Here is a 22,453-nt window from a genome sequence, read left to right as displayed (position 1 = left end):
AGCATACCACCATAGGTAACAATGGCTGCACTTCCTGCTGTCACTTTTGTTGTTGAAAAATGGGGGGGCGGTGCGAGGGGTGGGGCATTATCGGATTATCAGCAAGGTAATTGCCGATACCGATAACGTCCAAAATCGGGATAAAATCGTGATAATATCGGCCAAACCGATAATCGGTCAATCCCTACAATTTTTTTCTGTATCAATTCTCTATTTCTCTATGTGAACTCTAAAGTTTTCCCGCAAAGTTGTTTATATATATCTTTATGATAAAAAAAAACAGTATTAGGTTTCCGACCCTATACCCTGAGGTCTGAATCCTAATACTGTTTTTATTCTTTGATTTTTAGCACTATGGGTATGGTGCATCTCAGTACCTCGGTATAGGGCATACCATCAATTATAGTGTGTGGCCACCCGAACTCTCAGCTTTTTCTTGAAAAAAAAATTAAATAATATATATATATATATATATATATATATATATATATATATATGTATATGTGTGTGTTCAAATATGCAGTTTTTTTTTTCTTTTTTTTTAGATAAAATGACCTACATCCCTGTACTGTTCTTCTTCCCCATAGATCTAACCACTTCCTGGTTGTCACTAAGAGCAGATGTGGTGTCCCGGTACCGCATCTTATATGGTACCTGTATATAGGCTCCCATAGCCAGAGTCCCTAGGACGTCGGGGTCCTTCTTATCTAGTCTGCCCCTTGTCACCTCTCATCCAGGTATCAGTTATCTAACAGTTTATTCAGGATTTATATAAATATAATTGTACAAATGTATATAATTGGTTAATTACCTGTACGGAGCGTAGCAGGACCTGCGGGTCACGTGGTCAGGTAAACTCTATGGCTTTTGCTTAATGACCTTTGGAGGTCCCTATGACGTATTGCAACCATCATTCCTTGTAACGGTGAGTGACAGATATTCGGACCAATTAAAACGGCCCTGCCCCTGCCCATATAAGGGAGTGGCGGCCATTGCTCACTCTCTTGTTCCTGTGCTGCCAAGCAGTAAGCATCTCTCTTGTTCCTGGGCTGTTGACAGGGAAGGATCTGCGCTGCTGTCATCAGTGAGTTTAGGCCCGAGCCTTGCGGCGACGGCTGATCTCTTCTAAACCGTGAGTGTATCAATCCCTAAACACTCTGCAAGACCACCGGACCTTATCTACCCCCTAAATCCGGATGGATCTTCGCAATTAACCCTAAATTCAGAGACTTGTAACACAAGTCAAGGTCCGCAACAACTGTCAGTCACTGAAGTGTATGGAGACTGTTTGAATGAGACTGTTACTGTTCATTGGATGTACCGCAAGTCTTTAAGTAAAGTTTATTCAAGTTCAAGTTCAACTACCTTGTGGACCTTCAGTCATTATTTGCATGCACCTACCGTTACTGGGAAGGGCGGCGATAGGCCGGAGAAGTACCTCCGCATACTAGCCCTCAGCCTGGTGTCATAAACAATAGGGTTAACCTTAACCCTGATATACTAAAGCAAAACCCTGATTACACTACCCCCTACCCCAGAGGCCTACCACACAGACATACAGAGATACCGAGCCACAGCAGGGTACTCGCTCTTGTGACTGCAGTCGGCACATCCGCAGCATGAAATATGCTGCGAATGCGTTAAGTGTGACCCTTCCCTTAAAGGGGTTATTCATGTTTTTTATTTTTATGTAAAAGTCCCCAAATGCATTAAAATAACAAACTTACTTATTACTTACCTCTGATCCCGCTCTGACGGTTATGCTGTGAACTCCTGGGAACATCATGACTCCCATCACTGAGTGGTAATTCTTAACAGTACGGTGCATGACTGCTAAGGTCTCTGATTGGCTAATGCTGTCATGTAACATCCACTCAAAGCAAGCACAGAGTGCCGACTGAAGGGTACATTTTTGGAGTCGCTTCTGATCCCATAACTTGTTTGCAGACAATCACATTTTGGAGACGTAATTTCCGAAAGTTCTATACAAGTCTATGAGACTTCTGACAGCTCTGTCTCCAGATTTTAATAGTCTGCAAGCAAGTAATGGGATCAGCAGTGACCCCAATATTTTTGGACATATCAGATTAATTAATTTATAAAAACAAATTACTTAATACAATCCTTGAAAAAAAAACGAGATGTCAAAAAAGGTTTTTGACATATAAGATTATGCAATAGGAATGCAGGAAACAAATTCCGTAAACATAAGGAAATAGGTCGAAGGTTAAGAGACTTTTCTAAATCACTCTGTGTTCCTGACCAATTGTTTCCAACAACCCCTATAGCCACAACAGATTTTTGCATTCTTGTTGGAATTTCCAACTTAAATAACAATTCTGGATTATTTTTGGAACTTTTCCAACATTGCCAAGATTCCTTGGAGATGATTTTGTATTTAAGTAGCTTTAAAGAAGAAAGAATCCTTTTCTCAAAAGGAAAAAACAATAGATCAGATCAACAGCAGAATCCATTGTTCTCCATTATAGAATGGAAAATACTGTAGAGTCAGCAGGTGCTGGTGTTTGTCTTCTACACGTGTGGAAAATAATGGAAGATTGGAGAAGAATTTGTGGAATATTTTACTTAAACCTCCTTATTATTCCTTCAAGGCATCTCTGTTGTCCTTCAGATGAGTAGATGGAAATGTATAGTTTACCAATCCTATACAGTTTTACTTAACCCCTTGAGAGGACTTGGCCAATTTCCAATTTTGACCTTTTTGACAAGAATTTTTTTTTTGTTTTTTTCTCTTTGCATTCTGGTACATTAGAACACTTTTTATTTTTTGTTGGTCATATTTTTGTTATTTTCTTTTCTTCTTTTATATACGGTAAATCTAATGTAGATGTATAACTTTCTCTAGTGACTGATGCTCGGCGCATTCACAGTTTGAAATACACTGCGGACGTGCTACGTTTGACCCAGCCCTTCATGTTTTTTCCTTCACGAAAAACATGAATAACATAATATCCCACTTCAACAATGGTACACTATTTAACCGGTTGCCGTCTAAGGACGAGCCGGCTCGTCCTGAGATGGCAACCGTTGTATGACACAGGCTCCCGACTCGAGCCCGCATCATACCGGCCAGCGTCAATAGTCGACATGCGGCGATTGCCGCAGGCGGCTATTAACCCTTTAGATCTCCACTGTCAAAGTTGACAGCGGTGTCTAAAGGGACATTGAAACCATCCCTGGTGGTCCAGTGGGGTGGATCCCCCCCCCCCCCCCCCCGCAGCGATTCACTGCAGAGGTAGCCGGAGGGCTTACCTCATGTCCTGTGGCTGCTGCGGCTCTGACAGTGATAAAGCCTGTAAAACAAAGAAAAACAGGCGCTCCCTTGTGGAGAATCAACAGGATCACAGGTGTGTGGGAGGGGAGGATAAAAGTGAAGGCTCACCCTGCCAGGTTGTGTACATTCCCACACAACCAGGATATGCATTTGATAAGATGATCCTGGTCTGCAGCCTTCCTAAAAACAGTAAGGAGATATACGGCAAACTTCGAGGAGGATAGGAATTCCGGCGCTGACCAAGGAGAAGACAATGGAGCCAGGTGTGTAATGAACAGATTTAATCCAATGGGATGCGTTTCACCACGCTTGATGAAACCTGATGCCTGATGAAACCGCGCAAGCGCGGTGAAACGCGTCGCATTGGATTGAATCTGTTCGTTACACACCTGGCTCCATTGTCTCCTCCTTGGTCAGCGCCGGAATTCCTATCCTCCTCGAAGTTTGCCATATATCTCCTTAGTGATAAAGCCTGGCAGGACCAGGCTTTATCAATCGAGTGCAGAGCACATAGATCAATGTGGTTCTATGGAACCACATTGATTTGTATGAAGAATCTAATGATTCCTCCTAAAAGTCCCCTAAGGGGACTAAAAGTGTAAAAAAAAAAAAGTTTAATAAAAAGTGGGGGAAAAAACACCCATTAAACACCCTTCCTTATTAAAAGTTGAAATCACCCCCTTTTACCAAATTCCATACAAAAAATATGTAACCATAATAAAAATAAACATATGTGGTATCGCCACGTGCGTCAATTACCAAACTATAAAAATATATAGTTAAAGGGGTTATCCAGGAAAAAATGTTTTTTTTATATATCAACTGGCTCCAGAAAGTTAAACAGATTTGTAAAATACTTCTATTAAAAAACCTTAATCCTTTCAGTACTTATGAGCTGCTGAAGTTGAGTTTTTCTTTTCTGTCTAAGTGCTTTCTGATGACATGTGTCTCGGGAACCGCCCAGTTTAGAAGCAAATCCCCATAGCAAACCTCTTCTACTCTGTGCAGTTCTCGAGACAAGCAGAGATGTCAGCAGAGAGCACTCTTGCCAGACAGAAAACAACTCAACTGCAGCAGCTGATAATTATTGAAAGGATTAAGATTTTTTAATAGAAGTAATTTACAAATCTGTTTAACTTTCTGGAGCCAGTTGATATAAAAAAAAGGTCCCAGTGGTAAGAGCCCCCGCGATCTAGAATTTATCCCCTATCCTTCGATAGGGGATAAGTTATGTTACACTACAGTTCTACTTTAAATTCCCTTTTCCAGAGTGATAATAGGATCAAATTTAGGCAATTTTGGTGTTAAGTATAGATGATGATGAATAATTGTGACAGCAGATAACCTACACTAGGAGAAAACCTTGGAATAACTTTAGACGATTCCGCTCAGGCTCACTCTGACATGCTGCCAAAATGTTTGGCGCCATTTTACTTATGATTTATAGGGATTAAAAGCCAACACCTCCTTCATCAGAAGCCTATATAACTTCGACAGTAATCCTTTAGTGCTACCCTCAGACAAGTTCATATCCATTAGCCATGATTTCACCACATTAAATCTCTCTTTTTCTTTAGGCGGGGTCCTTGCTTAATATTTCGATCAGATTAGATTCACAATGCCGTCGAGGTCTGCTAAAGGGAGTTCCGTCAGTAATTCTGTCATAACGATGGGAGTTTAGCGGAAAAAAATCTAGTACATGCACTATTTTTTCCTCCGGTAAACTATGGTATCCCCGACAGGCCACATTTCATCTAATGGGATCCGTCTGGACCTGGTGGACCCTGTGGAGTCAGTTGTGCTTCGTTCCGTTTTGGGGCCCTTCGGCGCAATAAAAATCTTTCCATTATAGTTTTTTTCTGTGTCACTTCCACTCCCTGCCTTAAAGAGGTACTCCAGTGGAAAACTTTTTTTTTTTATATATATATCAACTGTTAAGATTTGTATATTACTTTTATTAAAAAATCTTAATCCTTCCAGTACTGATCAGTTGCTGTATGCTATGAAGGAAGTTGTGTAGTTCTATCCAGTCTGACCACAGTGCTCTCTGCTGACACCTCTGTCAAGTCAGGAACTGTCCAGAGTAGGAGCAAATCCATATAACAAACCTCTCCTGCTCCGGAAAGTTCCTGACATGAACAGAGGTGTCTGCAGAGAGCACTGTGGTCAGACAGAAAAGAACTACACAACTTCCTCTGGAGCATACAGCAGCTGATAAGTACTGGAATGATTAAGATTTTTAAAAAGAAGTATTTTACAAATCTGTATAACTTTCTGGCACCAGTTGATTTGGAAAAAAAATATGTTTTCCATGGGAGTACCCCTTTAATGTCAGTACATACTGATCTCAGCCTTATATAAAATACATCTTCAGGACTGTAGTCACTTTTATGTACTGTTTCAGAACTTTCCTAAAAAGTGCATGCACAGCACATGCTTAAAACCATTAAAGGCTACTCCGCCCTTGGGCATCTTATCCCCTATCCTAAGGATAGGGGATAAGATGTCTGATCGCGGGGGGTCCTATTGGGCAGCACCCTGGTGTTCTTAACATTTTTGTTCAGAACGCTGTGTTCGGGCGGCCATGGTCATGACGTAACGCCATTTCCCCTTAATTCATGTCTGTAAGAGGCCCCCTGGTAGGGGAATGGCGTGACATCACACCCACGGCCGCCCAAACCCGATGTTCTGAAAAAAAATGTTTGGAGATCATGAGGGGTTCCTGAGGCTGGACCCCTCGCGATCAGACATCTGATCCCTATCCTTTGGACAAATTTTTGTTAATGGTGGCTATACATAAATGATGGCTGTCAACAGCTATTCCTCATAACGCCACCATAAACATGTACTTTGGGCTCGGTCTAGCTTGTTAAACATGCCTGATATTTTTAACCCCCAACAACTACAGTCGTGGCCGTAAATGTTGGCACCCCTGAAATTTTTCTAGAAAATGAAGTATTTCTCACAGAAAAGGATTGCAGTAAGGCTGGGTTCACATCACGTTTTCCCCATACGTGACTACATACGGCTGGGGGGAGCTAAAAACTTGCGCTCCCGTATCCCTGCCGTATGCGGCCAGTATGTAATTGATTTCAATGAGCCGACCGGAGTGAACCGGTCGGCTCATTTTTCCCTGTATGCAGTTTTCTACCGGACCTAAAACCATGGTTGACCGTGGTTTTAGGTCCGGTAGAAAACCGCATACGGGGAAAAATGAGGCAACTGGTTAACTCCGGTCAGCTCATTGAAATGAATTACATACTGGCCACATACGGCAGGGATACGGGAGTGCAAGTTTATAGCTCCCCCCAGCCGTATGCAGTCAGGTATGGGGAAAAATGTTTTGCTATACACATGTTTATTCCTTTTGTGTGTATTGGAACTAAACCAAAAAAGGGAGGAAAAAAAGCAAGTGGACATAATGTCACACCAAACTCCAAAAATGGGCTGGACAAAATTATTTGCACCCTTAACTTAATATTTGGTTGCACACCCTTTGGAAAAAATAACTGAAATCAGTCACTTCCTATAACCATCAACTTTGTCTCGTCTGTCCACAAGATGTTTTCCCAGAATGATTTTGGCTTACTCAAGTTCATTTTGGCAAAATGTAGTCTTGCCTTTTTATGTCTATATGTCAGCAGTGGGGTCCTGCTGGGTCTCCTGCCATAGCGTTTCATTTTATTTAAATGTCGACGGATAGTTCACACTGACACTGATTCTCCCTGAGCCTGCAGGACAGCTTGAATATCTTTGGAACTTGTTTGGGGCTGCTTATCCACCATCCGGACTATCCTGCGTTGACACCTTTCATTAATTTTTCTCTTCCACCCACACCAAGGGAGATTAGTTACAGTGCCATGGGTTGCAATTCTTCTTGATAATGTTGCGCACTGTGGACAATGACAAATCTAGATCTGTGGAGATGGACTTGTAACCGTGAGATTGTTGATAGTTTTCCACAATTTTGGTTCTCAAGTCCTCAGACAGTTCTCTTTTCACCTTTCTGTTGTCCATGCTTAGTGTGGCACACACAGACACACAATGCAAAGACTAAGTGAACTTCTCTCCTTTTTATCTCCTTTTTTCAGGTGGGATTTTTACATTACCCACACCTGATACTTGCCCCAGTTGAGTTTAAAGGAGCATCACATGCTTGAAACAATCTTATTTTTACACAATTTTGAAAGGGTGGCAATAATTTTGTCCAGCCCATTTTTGGAGTTTGGTGTGACATTATGTCCAATTAGCTTTTTTCCTCCCTTTTTTTGTTTAGTTCTGATACACACAAAGGAAATAAACGTATGTATAGCAAAACATGTGTTACTGCAATCCTTTTCTGTGAGAAATACTTCATTTTCTTGAAAAAATTCAGGGGTGCCAACATTTACGGCCATGACTGTATTATTGGGGGTGAGTTGGGAAAATACATTAACTATTAACAAACATTTATCTAATGTTGATTTCTTCCAGGATTTTTTTTTTTTTTATGCCATCCTATAGTGTAGCATAGGCTTATATTACAGAATAATATGGAGATTTTTGTATATTCATTTTTCTTACTCTTTTTGCTGATGTGGCATGCATAGGATAGGCTCCTTTTTTGTTTACAGATGCACAATAATCTGGGTTATGTAGTGTAGCCTACATTTCCATGACTCCTTAGGCTGGGGTGTTTGATTATTTTACCTGGTCATCTCATCAGGCTGCTGAAGATCACTCACCTGAACTCCTTAGAATCATAAGTGGGTTGGTGTCAGTTCACACTATGCAGTTCTTTATACATTAAGTGATTTTATTACAATTGAGGTATTTTATGAAGATCTGACGTCTTTAGGCTGTGTTCACATATAGAATTTTTACTGCATTCTCCACACATTTTTACTGCATTTTTGCTGTCATTTTCCAAAATCCTTATAAAAATTACAAAAAGTTTTTACCACATTTTGCACAATTGCGGGACAATTTAAATTTTTGTCATGATTTGGGGAAAATCATAGCAAAAGCAGAAACAGGCAGCAAGAAAAGCAGTGTGTGAACACGGCCTCGGGGGAGGTCTATTATACATCCTGATCGTATAGAGATAGCAGCAGTATACAGAGAGAGCTAGAGGGGAAGTGTATAACTACTTTATCTCCTGATCTCATAGAGATAGCAGCAGCAGTATACAGATAGAGTTGGAGAGGAGGTGTATAGCTACTATATATCCTGATCCCATACAGATAGCAGATGGAGCTGAGAGGGTTCTGAGAGCTAGCAGGAGGGGATCTGGTAGGTGATGATGTCATCCTGAAGTCCACAGAATCTGACATCCTGTTGTAACTATTATGCACTGGAAGATTGAGGGAGTCAGACTGGTGATCACATGACCAAATTAGAGTAATAAAACACATAGATGCAGCTGTGCTGGAATAAAACAAATGGTGTTGTAGGATTAGTGGTAGTGAGTGTGCATGATATGGGTAAAAAAAAAAACTGGAGTTCTCCTTTAAATAGAACCTGTTTGGTCCCTTGGTGCCCAACACGCCAGCCCTAGACCTGTTAGGTGTAATTTTTTTTTTTTAGCTCTACGCAGTGTTGCATAAAGCATAGGAGAAAAGAGTCAGAGCACGACTGTCCTCCTCACCTCATAGGTCCTAAGGCCGGTGTGGGGAACTCCAGGGACCTGACAGATTCCCTTTACACCTACATGAAACCCTAAGGAGGGAGTAAATTATTGCTTTTACTCAGTTTTTCTGTGTTAAATTGTCGCAAATGTTTGAGCAAGGGTGAATGGCCCAAAAATGTTGTGACTTTTAGGCATTTTAGTACTGTGGTTGAAGTCAAGAGCATTCACTTTTGACACTGTGGTGAGGGTGTGATGAGGGCAGATGGAATTACCCTAGGGGCAGATGGCATTAACTCCTTGTGTTCGTGACACCAGGGCGTGGTTTATCCTCTACACCACCCGAAGGAATACCGCTGGATCCTGGACTAGGCCGGGGGGGGTGGAAATAATGACTCCGACGCCAAGTTACGGAACAACGGCAGCTTTACTGAGTCAGACAGGTGTAACAGTCTATACAGCTAGGCTAGGCCCACGGAGGTGACCAGTGACTTCACAGACCTTAGGGCTTTCTAGGACTTATAGTGGACTTGGACAATTTGGATGCAGACCACGCTGACTTGAGACAGGATGACTTGGACTGGCTTGACTATGATAGACTATGACTGACTTCCCCTGCTGTAGCTTACCAGGCTTTGAATTGACCTGTGGGGCAATGGACTTGAAAATCCATGGCTGCTTGACTGACTTTAGGCCTCCTCTGGACTCCAGACACACTCGTAGGACTTGACCTCACTGTTCCTAAGCAAAGACAAAGAGAATGAGCAGAAGCTCCACCCACGGCTTATATGGGGGAGACTCTGAGGGGTCCCATAGGTCACCCTTAGGTCACTGATACCTCACTGGGTTACAATCACATGACAACAGGTTAATCACATGTCAACTGTTCTTAAAGGCATAACACATTTTAGGTACAATACATTATATAACACACATACAAATTAATAAACAATGGAATAGGTACAGGGGGGCCCAGGGGACACTGTATGGAGGCTGCTGGACAGGGCAGCTAGGGTACAAGGGTGCCACTCCTGTACAGGCCCACCACAACACATTTTTGCACAATCATTAAAAAAAAAATTCAGGACAACCATGCTTCTTATTAACCCCTGGATCTTTTCAATGATCTCTACTGGTAAGGATAATTTTAATGCCTTGTGTGCACCCTCATGGTATAATAAGACATAAATAGACATGACACTACAGAAAGTTACTGGCTGTCCGCAGAATAAAGTGGTGATTATTTATGGCTAGCTGGAGATATGTGAGGAATGCAGTTATCTTAGGCGCCTACACATGGCGGCAATGTAATCTCCTCTATCAGTGTATATCACATTTGGGTATTGCATTTTTGCAAAAATCCCTAAAAGTCAAAAATTAACCCTGGTAGTATTTATATAGTCAAGTCTTAAAGGGGTTATCCGAGGAATAAACCATATCCCCATTCACAGGACTGCTGGGACCCCCATGATCTCCAGAATAGGGGTTGTCTCTTACCTCAGAGCACTATGGCCTTCACCTTCCAAGACGAATGGTCTTGGACATAACGGCTGGCTCCATCAATCACCCCTCAGTTCGTAATTGGCGGAGTGGGCCATCACTCCCAGACCCTGCCGCGATCAGACACTTATCCCCTATCCTGTGGATAGGGTATACATTTTATTCCCCAGATAACCCCTTTAAAAAGAAGTTTTCCCCCAAGCAACATTCTTGAAACAATACATTTCTGATTGCTAGATGCCCTACTGATCATTAGAATGTGGGTCCTAAGTTCCCCATTTGAATGGAGCGGTGGTTAGACACGCCTGCTACTTCTCCCTTCAAGTCTACGGCTCTGACAGAGAGAACTGAGAACTAAGTTTGGCTATCTCCATCAGGAGGCCCATACAGTTAAATGATGCAGCAGAGCACATGTCTGACTGCCCCTCTGTTCACACAGGGACACGAGACCCCCATTCTTGTGATAGTGTGGATCGTAGTGATGGGCAACCCAGAGATCAGACACTTCTCCTCTATCCTCAGGATAGGTGATAAGTGTTGCTGGTGGGAAAACCACTAGAACATCACACCCTAGACAGGGCCGGAATAGGGATGAAAACCAGCCCTTGAAATAATTGCAGACCAGCCCCACAGCATTGCGTCAGCCATTGGTAGCCACGCTTAGATTTATCCCTTTACAGTACACTAATATATATATATATATATATATATACTTATTTATTTATTTTTTTCTCAATATACATTTCGAAGAAATAAATTGCTACTATATTTCACTATGCTGGAGCAATTTATATATGTGTCAATTTTCCATGCATTATAATACTGTATATGTCTATATAAGTCATACATTTACCAAGTAATAGTAGTATGGGAGGAAAGCAAATATTACCATCACACTGTAACTGACCAAGTCCTCTATACTTAGACTGATATTAACAATAATGGCACTATAAAAGGAGGAATATTATCACCATACATATTACCATCATACGGTTACTGGCCAAATCCTGTATACTGACCAATATTACCAATAATACCAGTCTACAGGAAGGAATATTATCACCATACATATTACCATCATACTGTTACTGACCAAATCCAGTATACTAGTGTTTCCCAAACTTTTTCGGCTAGGGGCACCCCTCTGGAAAAAAAAAAATTTTCTCGGGGCACCCTGACCAAAGTTGATGAGCAAAAAAAAAAATAATAATAATAATAATTTTTTTTTAAAAGCCGCAATGCACACAAATTCCAATATCTATTTATCAGTGGGTATGTAGTTTAAAGTGCTGCTTTATACAGTAACTCACATGTAACGTCTTCTCTGATCAGCGCTGTTCGTCTGGTCTGGACTGTCCTGACCATTTCTTCCAGCCACAACTCTTTACCGTTAAACCTGCAAAACAAATCTATTAGGCTCCACACTAGCATTAGCCTCCAGATTCCCCTTTCACAAGTGAAGATGAATACAGGGGCATATAGGTGTAAAGGGGTAACAGAGGGGTGTACATGGGAGACAGGTGTGTAGAGTAGTATATGGGGGTGACAGAGGGGTGTAGGGGGTGATAGAGGGGTTTACAGTGGTGGCAGAGGGGTGTAGAAGAGTGTACATGGGTGACAGAGGGGTGTAGAGGAGTGTACATGGGTGGCAGAGGGGTGTAGAGGAGTGTACTTGGGTGACAGAGGGGTGTAGAGGAGTGTACATGGGTGACAGAGGGTGTAGAGGAGTGTACATGGGTGACAGAGGGGTGTAGAGGAGTGTACATGGGTGACAGAGGGATGTAGAGGAGTGTACATGGGTGACAGAGGGGTGTAGGAGTGTACATGGGTGACAGAGGGGTATAGAGGAGTGGCATAGGGGTTTAGAGGAGATTACATGGGTGGCAGAGGGGTGTACATGGGTGGCAGAGGGGTATAAAGGGGTGTACATGGGTTGCAGAGGGGTGTACATGGGTGACAGAGGGGTGTACATGGGTGGCAGAGGGGTGGAAAGGGGTGTACATGGGTGGCAGATGGGTGTAGAAGACTGTACATGGGTGACAGGGGGGCGTCAGGGTGGACAGGAAAGACAAGGTGGTAACAGGGGAGACATATGGGGTGTACATGGGTGGCAGAGGGGTGTAAAGGGGTGTACATGGGTGACAGAGGAGTGTACATGGGTGGCAGAGGGGTGTAGAGGGGTGTACATGGGTGACAGAGGAGTGTACATGTGTGACAGAGGAGTGTACATGAGTGACAGAGGGGTGTAGAGGCGTGTACATGGGTGACAGAGGGGTGTAGAGGAGTGTACATGGGTGACAGAGGGATGTAGAGGAGTGTACATGGACGACAGATGGGTGTAGAGGAGTGTACATGGGTGACAGAGGAGTGTACATGGGTGACAGGGGTGTAGAGGAGTGGCAGAGGGGTTTAGAGGAGATTACATGGGTGGCAGAGGGGTGTACATGGGCGGCAGAGGGTGTACATGGGTGGCAGAGGGGTGTAGAGAGGTGTACATGGGTGGCAGAGGGGTGTAGAGGAGTGGAAATGGGTGACAGAGGGGTGTAGAGGAGTGGGCATGGGTGACAGAGGGGTGTAGAGGAGTGGGCATGGGTGACAGAGGGGTGTAGAGGAGTGTACATGGGTGGCAGAGGGGTGTAGAGGAGTGTACATGGGTGACAGAGGGGTGTAGAGGAGTGTACATGGGTGACAGAGGGGTATAGAGGAGTGGCATAGGGGTTTAGAGGAGATTACATGGGTGGCAGAGGGGTGTACATGGGTGGCAGAGGGGTATAAAGGGGTGTACATGGGTTGCAGAGGGGTGTACATGGGTGACAGAGGGGTGTACATGGGTGGCAGAGGGGTGGAAAGGGGTGTACATCGGTGGCAGATGGGTGTAGAAGACTGTACATGGGTGACAGGGGGGCATCAGGGTGGACAGGAAAGACAAGGTGGTAACAGGGGAGACATATGGGGTGTACATGGGTGGCAGAGGGGTGTAAAGGGGTGTACATGGGTGACAGAGGAGTGTACATGGGTGGCAGAGGGGTGTAGAGGGGTGTACATGGGTGACAGAGGAGTGTACATGTGTGACAGAGGAGTGTACATGAGTGACAGAGGGGTGTAGAGGCGTGTACATGGGTGACAGAGGGGTGTAGAGGAGTGTACATGGGTGACAGAGGGATGTAGAGGAGTGTACATGGACGACAGATGGGTGTAGAGGAGTGTACATGGGTGACAGAGGAGTGTACATGGGTGACAGGGGTGTAGAGGAGTGGCAGAGGGGTTTAGAGGAGATTACATGGGTGGCAGAGGGGTGTACATGGGCGGCAGTGGGTGTACATGGGTGGCAGAGGGGTGTAGAGAGGTGTACATGGGTGGCAGAGGGGTGTAGAGGAGTGGAAATGGGTGACAGAGGGGTGTAGAGGAGTGGGCATGGGTGACAGAGGGGTGTAGAGGAGTGGGCATGGGTGACAGAGGGGTGTAGAGGAGTGGGCATGGGTGACAGAGGGGTGTAGAGGAGTGTACATGGGTGGCAGAGGGGTGTAGAGGAGTGTACATGGGTGACCGAGGGGCATCAGGGGTGACAGGGGTGGACAGGAGTGACAAGGTGGTAACAGGGGTGACAAAGGGACAAGTATGTGGTCAGAGGGGTGGACAATGGGGGTGAACATGGGTGACACGAGGATGGACAGGGATGACAGAGGGGTGGACAAGGCTGACAAGCAGTTAAAAGAGGGGTGGACAGGAGTGACAAAGAAGGGTGGAAATAGGTGACAGGTGTAGACTGGGGGGTGGTCAGAGGGATGGACAGGGGGAGTGAACATGGGTGACAGGGGGATGGACAGGGGTGACAGAGGGGTGGCCAAGGTGGACATGGATGACGGGAGGGTGGACACGGATGACAAGGTGGATAAAAGAGGTGGGGACAGAGAGGTGAATAGGGGGTGGACATGGGTGACAGGGAGTAGAATGGGGGGTGAACATGGGTGACGGGGTGGACAAGGTGGACATGAATGACAGAAGGATAGATATGGGTGAGGGGGGGAAGATGGACATGGGTGAGGGGGGGTGGACATGGGAGAGGGGGGGTGGACATGGGTAAGGGGGGGTGGACATGGGTAAGGGGGGGAGTGGACATGGGTGAGGGGGGGATGGACATGGGTGAGGGGGGGATGGACATGGGTGAGGGGGGGTGGACATGGGTGAGGGAGGGGGATGGACATGGGTGAGGGAGGGGGATGGACAATGGTGAGGGAGGGGGGATGGACATGGGTGAGGGGGGGTGGACATGGGTGAGGGAGGGGGATGGACATGGGTGAGGGAGGGGGATGGACAATGGTGAGGGAGGGGGGATGGACATGGGTGGGGGAGGGGGGAAGGACATGGTTGAGGGAGGGGGGAAGGACATGGGTGGAGGTAGGGGGGGAAGGACATGGGTGAGGTAGGGGCGGAAGGACATGGGTGAGGTAGGGGGGGGGAAGGACACGGGTGAGGGAGGGGGGGATGGACACGGGTGAGGGAGGGGGGGATGGACACGGGTGAGGGAGGGGGGGGATGGACACGGGTGAGGGAGGGGGGATGGACACGGGTGAAGGAGGGGGGATGGACACGGGTGAGGGAGGGGGGATGGACATGGGGGAGGGGGGATGGATATGGGGGAGGGGGGATGGATATGGGAAGGGGGATTGACATGGGTGAGGGAGTGGGGGATGGACATGGGTGAGGGAGGGGGGATGGACACGGGTGAGGGAGGGGGGGATGGACACGGGTGAGGGGGGGATGGACACGGGTGAGGGAGGGGGGGATGGACACGGGTGAGGGAGGGGGGATGGACACGGGTGAGGGAGGGGGGGATGGACACGGGTGAGGGAGGGGGGGATGGACACGGGTGAGGGAGGGGGGATGGGCATGGGGAGGGGGGATGGACATGGGGGAGGGGGGATGGATATGGGGAGGGGGATTGACATGGGTGAGGGAGGGGGGGGATGGACATGGGTGAGGGAGGGGGGGGATGGACCTGGGTGAGGGGGGGGGGGATGGACATGGTACAGTACCTTAAGCAAGCCATTTTTCTTCCCTGTTCTTCCCCTCTCCGGCAGGGCACCGACTCAGGGCTCCGGCAAGGCAATCATTCACTGTGCCGCAGGGGGAGGGGAACGCTGGAGTACGGGTCACTACACCAGCCTGGCGCAGCTTCCGCATACTTCCCCTCTCTGGGCCGCAGGGGGGAGGGGGAAGCTAAGGGAGGCTGGGGGACGTAGGGGTATACTGAGGCCTAGAACAGCAGCCCCTGATCATGACTCCTCCTCCTCCATGTGACTGATCACATGACGGTGACATCATCGCAGGTCCTGTTACAGCCTCACAGCGCACACAAACTTCCCTCCCCCCCTGCGGCGCCGGGGAGGGAAATAAAAAAAAAATCACGTTTGGGAATCACTGCGCTACGTGCTGCCTCTGGATGCGCAGGTACTGGGTTGAGTGGCGGGGCTGTCAGCCTACAGCTCATAGCTCCGCCTCTCTGTGGCCGCTTCACACAAGGTCCTGACTTAGTGTCAGGACCTTGTGTGAGTGAGCAGCCACTGTGTGGCCGCACACAGGCCAGCCCCTGCCGGCCCACTGTGCCGTCGGCCTTCCGGGAATTTTCCCGGTATCCCGCTAGGCCAGTCCGACCCTGACCCTAGAACAAGCAGAGAGGATGACATGTGAAGTAATGTGCAAAATAAAAAGTAATAAAAAATTATATATATATTGAGCACCACTTCAACCAGCAATCTGTGATATTCTTGCTGTGGGATCCTTGTGGACTTAAAATCCATATAAAGTGTACCTGTCACTTTAAAAAAAACTTTTGACATGGCTGACTGCTTCTCTACCTGCTTTCTGTTCACGTGACCAAGACAGTCTAATAGACTTACATTGGGTGTCTGTCTCGGTCATATAGCACAAAGCAGGGAAAGAAAGTGCCTGTCCTCGTGTTCAGTAAGGGTCGGAACACTCTGACCCCAACTAATCAAAACTTATGTGTAAATGTGTGTTGTGGTTTTTGGTGTATTTTTTTGTAGAGTTTTTATTACCTTCTTTAATAGTAATTCTTTAATCACATAATCAAAGAATCATATGTAATGTTAAAGGGGGTTAAAGGGAATTTTAATACTAACCTGTCAGACAGTAATAGACATGCATATGAAGGATCTGTGCTTATCTTGGGGATGAAAGGCTATGTTGTGAGATTACCATAATGTTGTGGCTATCTTTTTGTGAACTGGCTATTTCCTGTTGAAGTTCAATCTCTCAAACTACAAATCCCATGATTACTTGTTTGTAAGTGTGAGGTCACTTTTTTCCCTCAGCCACTCCACCCACTGAAACACACCTGTGCTCCTTTCAATCCTTTCAAAAATCACAGAAGAAATGCGAGACCAGCATGAAGCACAGGTGCAGACACTATATTATGAACAACGCTTACTTTACAGCCCCTGTAGCATAGTCAAATAGTAAAATCCCAGAATACCCCTTTAAAGATGCCACTGAGAAAAAAACCAAAGGCCACTATTTAAAATTTTTCAATTAGCTCCTTCTATTTGTATTTATACCCCTTGATCGTGAAAATCAAATATGACAGTTTCAAGAAGCTAGATTTTTAATGTACGAACATGAAGCTTACCTTAGTACCTTAATAACCCTGAGATGCATAATAAGACTGCTTATCTATTGATTGCGATCTGTGGAAAATCCTGTCTGAAAGTTGTGGGACGTTTTTACCCATAGCAGTCCAAGTCATAGTAATCGATCTGCCTTATGTCTTTCAGCATTTGACAGAAATATCTTCATCATCTAGAAGACTTCCTGTCTATTCATTTGATGTAATGTAACAAAGGATAGATTGTTTTATATGGGATGTGATAAGTTCATTCTGTCAATAAAAATAGGCACGATGATGATGAAGTCATTATACAGGATGCGAATAGATCTTGTTACAGAGAAAATAGTGTTCAACACTTTCTTCAGGAAATATACATGGCCGCAGTCTGGATCTGATTGAACAAAGATTGGTCCCGGACGAGACTCCATCCTACAAAGCTGATCTGTCGCCTCTCTTTAAAAAAATTGAAACCAGCTTGATATAGAATATTCTGTATTATTAGTTAAGTCCAGGCCACATCTCTGAGTAAGAAAAAATCCTGGTGTGGCAATTTCATCATTTTTGCAGGGTCTCACCAGCCAGAACATGGTGATGCCTGGGCCCCTCCATTGGTCATAGTCTACAGAACTAGAACTGCAAATTCTAACAGAGTACGGCACAGAAGCAAGCGTAGGGAGAAGAAGAGTCCACAGTGTGGACATAAGTATGGATAGTACTTGGCCGGTTAATTTAGTATGATGGGTTATTTGACTGACCTTTGGGTAGGAATGGGATCCTCCCCACCTTCTCTCATTGGGGGTTTCTTAGACTGTTGGGTCGGCTGGTGCCTTGCCCACTTAGAAGCAGCCACCTTACTATATCATTTATTAAACAGTTAAAAAAATTATAATATAAAGAAGAAAAAAAAAGAATATAAATATTGAAAATAAATAAATACATTTGGGACTGTTGCCTGGATTGCATTTGGTTAAAGGATAATTGATGGTACTTGATGTATTTGCTTATACTAATGGAGTTTTGTTTTTTTATGTGTCTCTCTTCTTCTAGAAGATGTGGTGATTCCTTCTAGGTCACAACTGGCGGTGCAGAATGAGAAAATGTGACAGAAGGCGGACTTGCCCATCGGGCTTGCAGACAGAAGACATAACGCTTCATCCACCAATTTTGGATCCCTTAAGAGCCTTATCTGTTATACGTGGTTTTTAAAAGGGTTATACGACAAGTAAAACTTAGTCACACGATAAGGGATGTGTCTGATAGTGGAGACCATGTGCGATCTTCAGAATAGATCCTGCCTCTTACCTCTGAGTGCTCCGGCCCCCACCTTCGGAGACTGGTCTTGGGAGTGACAACCTGCTTCTTCAATCACTGGCTGAGGTGGGACATCGATGTTGGCCCTTACTCCTGAGACCAGTTAGTCTAGGAAGTTGGGGGCCATAGTGCTTCATCGTAAGAAACGGTTCCTGTTCTAAAGATTGCTGGGGTCCCAGCGGTTGGACTCCCTTGATCAGACACTTATTCCCTATCCTGTGGACTACATAACTACGTTTTCACTGCTTAGATCATGATGGAGTGCAATACTAACATTAGATAGAAGTGGGTTAATGGTTGCACATCTGATGAATGATGGTTTCAGACAAAGCCATACACATTTTAGTTTATCTACACCTTTATACCCTCAGAAAATGTATATTTCACCCTTTCACTAACCCACCAAGGATGTATAGAACTGTCTAAAATGGCATCTTAAACCTAGGAATAAATGTCTAGTAAATATCCTTTTTGTTTTTACTATCGGCAACTTGAAGTAATCTAACAAGATCCTCCAAGTGTAAAATTTTCTTAAAACAAAAAAGAAAACAACATATTCTTGCATAAACCGGCATTGTTAAGCTAGATCTCATTTCCTTGGGAGACAACAATACGTCTAGTTTGTCAGGAAGCTGAGATAAATCTTAGAGCGACCTGCTGAGTTATAAGGGGAAGAAAATCTATCAGCAGAAACATGTCTCTGGGCAGCGGGTTATCTGTCTTCGCACCGGTGTTAAATGACAGCTGCAGCATGTGACATGAATTGTCTGGACTATTAACATTAACTCAGATGAGACAGATGAAGTCAGACTGCAATTTTTGTAAAGTACGGGCAAGACAGTACAGTAGTATTCTTCAACCTGCCTTTCTTCAGTTTGAAACTTTTTTTGATATTTTATTTTGGGCTGCGTCCTTAGAGGTTCTAGCACCTACAGGTCATATTGATTCCGGACCAACAAATTTTACTGTATTACTTTTTTTATTCCCTTTTGTCTCACCTTTTTATCGTTTTTATATTAAGTTTTAATTATTATCTTATTCTTACATAGAAGAAATGGGACTTCCTTAGATTAAAGTAGGCCTTCTATTTTTACATCTGACTTTGCCCCTATCCCTTTATTTGCTCACAGTGCAGTTCCCTATGGAGAAGAGTCCTAAATAGTTTCCAACCAGTAGCAAAAGGAATGGGACCCAATAGGGAAGGGCTCCTTATTTCCAAGAGCCCCATGGCAGCCGCAAGGTCTGTTCTTACGGTATATATGTCCCTTCCCTCACTAGATCTATACAGGTTTGTAGCCTCTGGCAGTGGTGCGCATTAAAGAGAGGGGGCACTATAGCACATTTCAAAATTGACCTCCTATTATGGTGCTGGATTTTGCCACCCAGGACTGAAAGGTCTACACCACCCTCATTAATTTGTTGACAATGCAGTTCCCTGAAAAGAGATCTGCACAGTTAGGTGGCCCGGTACTGGATGGTGTTTTCCCATACCTTCCCTGCCCTGTCAGGCAGTGTCCCCAGGGCCCCCTGCAGTTGTTCCCCCATGTAAATAGGTTATATATTATATTGTGTATTGTACCTTTAATAAATGTACCATGTGATTGTTACCCAGGAGGTACTAGTGACCAGCTGACCCCAAAGGTGACCTATGGGCTCCCTGGTAGACTCCCCCATATAAGTCCTAGGAGGAGTAAGCCTCTCTATTTGCTCCAAGTCTTTGCTGAGGTCAGTTGTGCCTATAGTGTGTGTCCAGAGCAGTGGAGGCCTCAAGTCAAGTTCTGCAGCCACAAGTCAAGTCCTGCAGCCCCAAGTCAAGTGCAAGTAAGCTGAAGTCACTGTCCTGTCAGTCAAGTCTTCTGTCTACTCAGCGTGGCCTGCTCTAAATTCTCCTGTCACTGGTCACCTCCTTGGGCCCTGGCTGTACTGCATAGACGGTAACAACTGTCTACCCTCAGTAAAGCTACTGTTGTCTGTAACTTGGCATCAGTGCCTTCATTGCCCCTGTGCTTAGCCCAGGATCCAGCAGTATACCTTCAGGTGGTTAAGGCTAAACCATGCCCTGGCCTCACGAATACAAGGGGTTAATGCCATCTGCCCCTAGGGTAACAACATCTGCCCTACACCACTCACCCCACCGCCATACCACAACTTTTGGCGTCACGAACAGGATATGGGTGTGTGCCTTATGCTACAAGTCCTCCCCCCTAGTCTGAACTGTGTCCTGTATTGTCTGCAAGAAAATGCCGATGCGAGTAAAGTTCGCACCAAAAAGTGTACGGGAATTTGTCTTTGGAAAGTGTTTTACCCGAGGCGCTTGTGAAATAGAGGGAAAACTCTGAAGTCGTGAGCATCATGTGCAAAATTCGTACTGAAGCAATGTTGCGTGCCAAGATGTCTGTCCTCATACTTGAAAGAGTTAATCTGTTGTAAGAAAAGCCTGCGAAAGGAACCCACCATGGCCCACGTCCCGCCCCTGGGAATGAAAGTTAAGTCGCAGTTCCTAGTCCCAAGTGGAACTTAAAAGGTCTGCCCCTTGTTGCTAGGGGGCGGAAGATGAGGACGCCTCGCTGAATCCCAGGCCCTGCTGATGAAGAAGTTCCGGCCGCCGGCCATTTTGCAGGAGACCAGTATAAAAATCGGAGCGGAGCTCAACCTCTTCAGTCTTGCAGAAGTTCCTGGTGAGAGCAAAAAGATGGCAGATGCGCAGCAGACTACCCGAGCAGAGAGCCCCAAGATGGCATCACATGTTCCAGGAGTTAGCGGACTGTCTTCAGAAGATTTCCCTCGGGGCCGAGGAGGCCGGCTAACAAGTCCCATTGCCCGAGTATGACAGAGACTGGGTTGCAACCCCGGGGGAAGGTACGCCGAAGTCTTCAAGAGAGCAGTCGCAGGGGATCCTGGGAGGAGATCTACACGGAGGAGTCGGAAGTGAGTACCCCAGCCGAGGCCGCGTTTTCTACCCCTACATCTACCTCCAGTCCAGAGCCAGTGCCCCAGGTCCAGCAGCCCACAGCACAGCCCAGTCACCACCGCCACCCAAGTGGTTATTCAGCAACGAGCCAGCATTAGTCCGTTTCATGAGGGACCATCTCCTACCCCTGCCAGGGAAGTCCCATCCTCCCATCCCAGCAGCCCAGGCCAGAAAGGCCAAACGGGAGGCTGAAGTGGCTGCTATAACGGTCGAGTTAAGGGCACCGAGGAGAAGGGAGTATGGTCCTAAAGTTATGCCGTATGAATTACGACAAGTCCAGCAACAGGACGCCAAGAGCCTTGAGGCCTTATATATCAGAAGGCTAGAACAACCCCGAGAGGGAGAGCCACCCCTAGGATTGGCGAAGAGCTACAGTCATCAAGTTTGACAGAGTGAGGGGGTATGGCACATTAATGTACTGCCACCATGCTGGTATTATTCTGGTCAACAAGAGAGACTACCTCCCTCCACTCTACACTCCCTAGAGAGCGGGGAGATTGTAGAATACACCCCTGTACAGAGCCTGCGAGGGGAATGGGCAGCAGCCGACACCAGGCCCAAGAATCCTACGCAAATTCCCTTCGCCTATTTCCCCTCTGAATATTGGGACTCAGATCCGTTTGATCTCCTGCCACCAAGCGTCAAGGGGAAAGTCATCCAAAAAGAATGGTATCCAGAGTCCCCTGTTATGGACCTCAGATATCTGCGTTGAGGGTCTTCTATAGATGTGCCCAGGCCTACTCCTGTGATCAAGGAGGATTGGCCTAAACAACGGGGACCAACTAAAGTGCCTCGGCCTACTCCGACTGAGGAGGAGGTTTTGCCGGCCCAATGGGCGCCTACACATGAACCCCAGTGGCGCAAGCTGCTGAGGTACAAGTGGTGGTCACCATAAGCCCGACCATCACTGATTCCAGTTTGTCCCATGTGTCGTGGGATTCTCATGTCAGCCCCATGGAGCCGGCACAGTCTCATGGTCCTAGGTACATGTCCCAGCCTAGGAAGCAAGGTGACAGTCGAGGTTGGGATGGAAAGTTGCCAGACCACAGCATTTGAAGATTACTACTGTTGAGTGGTGAGACTAACTGTGTTCAGAAATCATTGTTGTTTTAGGTTTTGCAACGTTTAAGAAAAGTGCCTGAC

The 22,453-nt window shown here is 45.8% G+C and overlaps 1 protein-coding gene across 1 annotated transcript in view; it reads left to right on the top strand.

Annotated features, from left to right (window-relative positions):
- HS1BP3 (HCLS1 binding protein 3) overlaps positions 1-18,098 on the top strand; it is a 269,176-nt gene extending 251,078 nt beyond the window's left edge. Inside the window, exon 9 of the transcript XR_008890991.1 lies at positions 18,076-18,098. The gene's annotated coding sequence lies outside the window, so the exon portion shown is untranslated. The remainder of the gene's footprint in view (positions 1-18,075) is intronic.
- The last annotated feature ends 4,355 nt before the right edge of the window (positions 18,099-22,453 follow it).

Source organism: Hyla sarda, chromosome 3 (genome assembly GCF_029499605.1).
Source record: "Hyla sarda isolate aHylSar1 chromosome 3, aHylSar1.hap1, whole genome shotgun sequence".
Taxonomy (NCBI): Eukaryota; Metazoa; Chordata; class Amphibia; order Anura; family Hylidae; genus Hyla; species Hyla sarda.
This window is presented reverse-complemented; position numbering and strand designations above follow the sequence as displayed.